Consider the following 8,080-nt stretch of genomic DNA (forward strand, 5'->3'; position numbering starts at 1 on the left):
ATGAGAGTACCCACTTTTCCATGATATGTCTGTTATGGATAGCCAGATGCGAGATCTCATTTGATGCCTGAGAGGCGAGCAAATAGAGAATTCGAGTTAGACGCTAGGAAGCGACTTGTGCGCTTAAGAGCGACTAGACTAAGATCTGTATGGTGTGTGAGTTTAACATCACTCTTTGGAAGAGTAACTCCACTATAACATGCATTCATACTGCATGTGCTTATCGACCCGTTAACGAGGTGAAAGAATGGATCCCTGCTTCTTCACCGTGTGAGTCCTAAAAGTCATTTTTCCCTAAATGACTTCACTTTGTGCCTTTTGTGACCTTTGACTATGTCATAAGATGAGGAGTTGATGTTCAGCTACTTTGGTATGTTGCCTGCGGTCATGTATGATTCGGCTTTAAGGGACATTACTGGGAAAGCGGTCAATTTCAAATTGAATGATATGAGGGTGAAGGGAAGATCATCTAGTTCTACATCTCTGCTCTATATTCACTGTCGACAACTCACATCGCTCTTTATAGGATGCTGATTGGGTGTGAATATAATGCGGGACCTAGGAGAGTCAAACATGCTCTTTGAGGGATTAGAGATGTTTTTGGACTGATGTAGCTAGATGGGTCTGGGTACATGAGACACTATTTCTGTTCTTTTTGGGTTGATGTCTCTATGCTGACTTATATTGAGTTTCTAGTATAGAACTCCCACTTGCAGGTGTTCTCAGCGGTCGCACGGTGCATTGGCTAGTATGAGATTGTTCTTTTTGGGGAGATTGAGATAGAGATGTGGCAGTGTCATGCCAACTCATGTGCGAGTGGGAGATGTTAGTAATGGGCGCCCATGTGGCATGACCATTTAAATTTGAATTTGATCCTTATCCAAATAGGTTTTGAATTTGAATTCAAACCTATTTAGGATAACCACTCAAGATACAGATATTATCAGTTTTAACTGATATGGATAGATATTATAATATATTATATATCTGATATATGGTTATGGGTAATCCAAGTGAGAAACAACGTATAGTCTGTTTCTACCCATATACTGACTCTCTCCCACAAAACAACGATCAAGTCTTTGCGCTGTGATTTTGTGTGGGTGATATTCAATCTGTGATATCACTCCACTGCTGGGTTGATTTATCAGTTTTCTGGAAGCACGTGATTTATCCAAGAAGGTTCTATCATCAAGAAGGTATGATCTGTTTTTTTTTTATCCGCTGCATATTCTGTGTTTTTAATTTACAATTAGCTATTCTATTCTCCTTGATAGACACACATGGTATATCTGTTCGAGAATTTCTTCACACTACTATGTGGAATAAGGAGCAATATGCAATTTTGAGCCCTATCTTAGAGACACTATTTTATAATGTTTATTATCCCCACTATTTTATAATGGCATTACCAGAAGGGGAAAAAAAGAAAAGAAAGAAGTGTTAACTAACAAGATGATACATTGCATGCAATTTACATATACATATGGATGCACAAGTAATAAAAGCTAATACCCTCTTTGTGTACATAATACATATAGGTTAATATGATATGATAATAGGGTTAATTACACAAATAGTTCCTATAGTTTGGGACTCATGTCACTTTGGTCCCTGACTTTTCAATTGTGACACATTTGACCCTGAACTTTGAATCTTGTTCCAAATAAGGACAATTGAAAATATCATCAGATTTTTTGAGGGTAAAATCGTCAATTTGATAAAATATAAACTAATTTGACAAAAATAAATGTCAAAAAAATATTTTTAATTTTTAAAAAATTATTTTTATCCACCAATGATAAAATTATGTAAAATTAATAAAAATTACATGATTAATTTTTTTAAAATTAATTTTACATGATTATCATCTAAACACATAATAAAAATTAATTTGATAAAAAAATAAATAAATGTCTAAAAGATTTATCAGTTTTACATAATTTTATTTTTAGTAGCTAGAAATAATTTTTAAAAATTCAAAAATATTTGTTTGACATTTATTTTTGTCAAATTAGTTTATATTTTATCAAATTGACAATTTTACCCTTGAAAAATCTAATGATATCTTCAATTGTCCTTATTTGAAACAAGATTCAAAATTCAGGGTCAAATGTGTCACAATTGAAAAGTTAGTGACCAAAAGTGACACAAGTCCCAAACTATAGGGACTATTTGTGTAATTTGTCCATGATAATATGCTTCTCAGTTCTCAGTATATCAACAAGAGCTCATGTGATATTAATTATTTCTCATTTTTACAATTGATATGAAGGGAAGAGATTAAGGAGAAAATGTATCATGCAACGTTGCTTGTGGTGATTAACAATTCAATATGTTTTATCATAGCATGTAATAGATGGTGTGTTTGAACCTCAAAGCTTATTTGATAATTAAAAAATATATTTACATGTAATAGATGGTGTGTTTGAATCTCAATGCTTATTTGACAATTAAAAAAAATATTTACACATGTTTGAGTTACTTATATGTTTCGAAAAAATATTTGTTACTCAAAAATCATCTTATCCTCCCACCTAACAAACTTGCCGACTTATCAGATATAGAAGAACATTTGCCATTGAGACTCCAAGATTCTATACGACCAAAAGCATGCTTTGGCTATTCTCATTAATAGATGTATAACAAAATGTAATGGTACTAGTGTGTCTACATCAGACACTACAAAAACTTTTAGAGATTAAAATTTAAAGGTAAAATTATTTTTTAAGAATCAAATATTTTTGTTGTGAAAAGCAGTGTTATTATATTTTTAACAATGAAATTAAACATTAGTGATAAATTATTATCCTTTTGAGCTCAAATTATTTTGTACCTAAAAGTCTATTTATTAGGGCCTGTTTGGTAACCATTCCGTTTTCAGATTTCATTTTATATTTACAAAAATTTTAAAAAAATTGTCATAAAAACTTGTTTGATAATTTTCTTGGTTTCTAAATGGTTGTCTCAGTTTATAAATTTGAGGAAAAAACGTAAATTCAAAAAATGAGTTTATGTTTTCAATTTTTAATTTTTTTTTCAATTAATTTTTTTTCAAATAATTTTTTTTCAATTTTTTTTTTCAAATAATTTTTTTTTTCAATAATTTTTTTCAATTAATTTTTTTTTCAACAAAATTTTTTTCTATTAATCTTTTTTTTCAAATATTTTTTTCCCAATTAATTTTTTTTCAATTATTTTTTAATTAATTGTTTTTCATTTTTTTTCAAATATTTTTTTCCCAATTAAATTTTTTTTTCAAATATTTTTTTCCCAATTAAATTTTTTTTCAATTATTTTTTTAATTAATTTTTTTTTCAATTATAATGTGTGTGATCCCATTGTCATAAATAAAAATAAATAAATATAAATATTTTAGGCCTGAACAAACATATTTTTTAGTTTATGTTTTTAAAATTTTTTAAGCATTTTGTTTAAACCAAATGCGATTGTAATTTATGTTTTTCTAAAAATAAACAAAAACTAATTTATAAAATTTTTGTAAACATAAACCAGAAACGTAAACATTACCAAACGCACCTTAGTAACAGTTTCAAAATTGTGTCGCTAAAGACCTTATTTTTTACTTTTCAGGATGACCTTTTAGCCATTATCCTCACGACGATAAAAATTAGTCCCTAAATGCCTTTTGTAACAAAATTTTAGTCTCTAAAACTCTTATTAAAGAAATTGAACTTTATTTCATTCAATGTCTAATACAGAGGATCTTTATGCATTATATACATGCGATGTCATGCTGTAACCGTAACCACTAACTAACTGCCTAATCTAACCACACTTACAATGTACTAACTATAGTTCTAACAGATTAACAGCTGCAGGCTTCATTAAGGGCTGAAACTAAAGTTGCTGTGTGATGTAGCCTTGACGATGCTGCTACTGCTCTGTAGCTTGGCATGGTTACTACTGCTGCTGCTCTGTAGCTAGGCATGGCTGGCTCTGGCTTTGGCTCAGATATCTTATCACTCCCCCCTTAAACTTTAGGGACAAGGAAGAGCCTAAAGTTTTCCTTGAAGATATTGAAACCTATAGATGGAAAGGGGTTTTGTGAGAATGTCTGCAATTTGATCAGTGGAAGCAAAATGGCAAATGATAAGCTTCTTGGCAGCTACTCTCTCTTTGACATAGTGGCAGTCAACTTCAATGTGTTTGGTCCTAGCATGAAAAACTAGATTGTGGGCCAAGGCTATAGCGGACATATTATCACACCAGAGAGTGGGCACAGAGACAGACACATAGAGCTCAACAAGAAGCATGCCAAGCCAGCTGAGTTCAACAAACACTTGAGCTAAGGCTTAGTATTCTGCTTCAGAAGATGATCTAGAGATTGTAGGCTACTTCTTAGCACACTAAGAAACAAGGTTAGGACCTAGAAATACACAATATCTTGTAGTAGATCTTCTATCAATAACATTGCCTGTTCAATTTGAATCTGAGAATGCATTAAGAACAAGAGGACAAGGTGCCTTTAACATATCTAAGAAGTCTCTTGAGAGCTGTAAGATGACTTTCAAAGGATTTTGCAGGAATTGGCAGAGATGATTAACAAAAAAACTAAGATCTAGTCTAGTGATAGTCAGATATTGAAGGGCTCCCACTAAAATTCTGTAAAGACTGGGCTCAGAGAAAGAAGAATCATCACCAATAGAGGAAACAACCTTAGTTGCCATGGAAGAGGCATAGGACTTACAATCACTCATACCAGCCTTAGCAAAAAATTTTGAAGCATACTTTTGCTGGGACAAAACATAGCCTGAAAAAGAAGAAGAGACATAGATGCCCAAAAAATAATTGAGATCTCCCAATTCTTTCATAGAAAATGTAGCATGCATTTGTTGAATAAGAGTGAAGATATAAAGAGGATCACTACCAGTGAGAAGAATATCATCAACACAGACAAGAAGAATGGTAATGGAAGTAGATGTTTTCGTAACAAATAAAAAAAAAAAATCAAAGACTAGGGATAAAATCATGAGAAAAAAAAAAGAAAAAAAAAAGAGAGAGAAAGTGGAGAACCAAGCTCCTGGAGCTTGCTTTAAGCCATAAAGTGCTTTGTGAAGTCTACAAACAAGAGATGGATTAGAAGCATCAGTAAGACCCTGTGGTTGATGCATACAAACTTCTTCTTCAAGTATGCCATGAAGAAAGGCATTCGAAATGTCAAGTTGCTTAATAGGCCAATGATGAGTGAAAGTAAGGCAGCGAAGAACTCTAATGGTAGGTTGTTTAGCAACAGGGCTAAAGGTTTCATAATAGTCCACCACTTTAGTTTAAAGAAATCCCTTAGCAACTAGCCTTGCTTTATATCTAGCTATGGAGCCATCTAAGTTTATTTTCAGTCGAAAGACCCATTTGCAGCCAATGGCTTGCTTGGTGGATGGAAGAGAAACTAAAGGCCAAGTGCCTTGTTTTTGCAAGGCTTGATATTCCTCAAGCATGACAACCTGCCAATCAAGAGAAGTAGATGCTTCTTGAAAGGACTGAGTTTCAATAGGATGAGCAGATGCCAGCAAACAAGCAGCAGAAGAAAATTTGGCTTTAGATTTGGTGAGTATGGAGTAAGAATTAGAAGATGAAAGAGGAGGAAGATTTATAATAATAAAAAAAAAAAAGAGAAGAAATGGGAATTTAAGGGGAAGTTTGTTGTGAAGGAATTTAAGGTGAAGTGTGTTGTGAAGTACGGATGATAGAAGAAGGAGCAGCAGTGGATACAGGAGATACAGAGGTTGCTACTGTTGCTGCAGGTGGAGACAGCACCACTGCAGCTGGAGCAAGAGGAGAAGAGACAAGTGCTGCTGGTGCAGAGACTAAAGAGAGGATGATGGAACATGAGAAGAAGACCAAAAGAATTATGTAAAGTAGTAAGATAAGACAAAAGAGAGGAAGATGGAACTGTTGAGGATGAAGAAGAAGGAAAAGACTAAAAATGAAAAGTAAGTTCATCAAACACAACATGTTTAGAGACATAGACCTTGTTGGTACTAGGATCAAAACACCTATAACCTTTAACAGAAGGTTGATAGCCTATAAACACACATGGAATAGATCTAGGTTGAAGTTTATGAGAGTTGTAAGGCTTGAGCCAAGGATAACATCTGCAACCAAAAGTTCTTAAGAACTGATAATTAGATTTTTAAAAAAACAAGACCTCAAAAGGCGTTTTGTTGAAAACACAGAGGTAGCAAGTGCATCAAACCAATAATTCAAAGGCAAATAAGATTGATGCATAAGAGTTATGGTTGTCTTAATAAGATGCCTATGTTTTCTCTCTACCACACCATTCTGGGTAGGTGTGTAAGCACAAGTTAATTGATGCTCAATGCCTTTTTGTTTGAAAAATTCTTGAAATGGAGTGCTACGATATTCACCCTCATTATCACTTCTTAACACATGTAACTTGGTAGTGAATTGTGTTTCAACAAAAGACTTAAATTCCAGAAACTTAGTGAATACCTCACTCTTATAATAAAGAGGAAAAAGCCAAGTGAATTTGCTAAAGTCATCAATGAACAGTACATAGTATTTATAGCTTGAATAAGAAGCTAAAAAAGGACCCCATACATCAGTGTGTATAAGAGCTAGAGGTTTATTAACAGAGGAATTGGATAAGCTAAAAGGTAGCCTATGACTCTTAGAAACACAACAATGTTCACATAGATTGAGGTTTTAATAGTAGACAAATGACTATGAGTAAGAACATGGTGAAGCTTCCTGGAAGAAGGATGCCCAAGTCTAAAATGCCAATTAGGAGCAGCTTGAGTTGAAGTTGAACCAGGAGAAGAGGCCTGTGTAGAACAAGTCTTTGTGAAACAAGACAAGCAAACTAGAGAAGAAGTTGTAGAAGAAGAAGAAGATACAAGAGGATAAAGGCCATGAGAATAGGAGCCTCTATACAGCACCTTCTGAGTAGTCTTGTCTTGAATAACAATAGAATGTTCATCAAAAGTAATGGTACAATGATTGTCTAAGGCTAATTGATGAACTGAAAGCAAGTTGGAAGAAATAAAAGGAACATAAAGCATGTTGGTGAGAAGAAATAGAAACTTATGAGTGAAAAGTAAATCATTACCAGTATATGAAATAGGTAAGGTAGAATAATCACCAATAGCCACTTGATCATGTCCGGGATAAGATTGATATGTGGACAAATTACTCAGGTCATTGGTCATATGACTGGTGGTTGCTGAGTCTAATAACCAATTTGAAGCAAAGGAGGAAATAGATGATGGTGAAGTTATAGCTGGTGTTGCAGCCACATAGGCTTTGAGTGGCTATGAAGGATTGGGATGATTTGTCTAATTGGGATGATTTGTCTAATAAGAGAAGTCCATTCTGAACCAACAATCTATGGCAGAATGATTAGCCTTACCACAGATCTGACAGTTCACAGAACTGGAAATGTGACTTGTCCTACCACCTTTTTGATCCCTAGGATATTGATCCCTTGGATATTAATGACCTCCTCTGGTTGGAAAGGAACTAGACTAAGAACCAGAATGAGAAGAAGAAGAACCTCTATAGCCTCATCTACCTCTAGTGGAGTAACCTCTGCCTCGAGAACCTCTAAAGCCTCCTCTATAGCCTCTAGTAGCAGAATATGCAAAAGGAATTTCTGTAGTCTAAGAGTGTTTGAGAGAAGACTCAACATGGATGGACTCAAAACAAAGAAAAGCAGACAACTCTTCTAAGGAAATAGGGGCATATTTGGCCCTAATTGTGGTTCCTTTTCATCCACAAGTGACAAAGCTAAAGAAAACTGATCTGAAACAGCTTTGAATTGACTCAAATAATCTTCCATTGTAGAGCCTTTCTTAATAATTCGACTGAGTTTGTTCTTTAACTGATGAATGTGAGATCGAGAAAGAGATGTGAATCTTTGCAAGAACAGTCCAAACCTCAGAGCTAGACTGACAATGGATCACAAATATGTAAATAGATGATGATAATGTGGCTGATATACAGCTCAACAGATGAGCATCGACAGTGATCCACTGTGTATATGCAGGATTTAGAACTTCATGACTGTTGGAATCAAGAACAACTGAGAGAGGACATACCT

Source organism: Camellia sinensis, chromosome 6 (assembly GCF_055761805.1).
Source record: "Camellia sinensis isolate YWXY chromosome 6, ASM5576180v1, whole genome shotgun sequence".
Taxonomy (NCBI): Eukaryota; Viridiplantae; Streptophyta; class Magnoliopsida; order Ericales; family Theaceae; genus Camellia; species Camellia sinensis.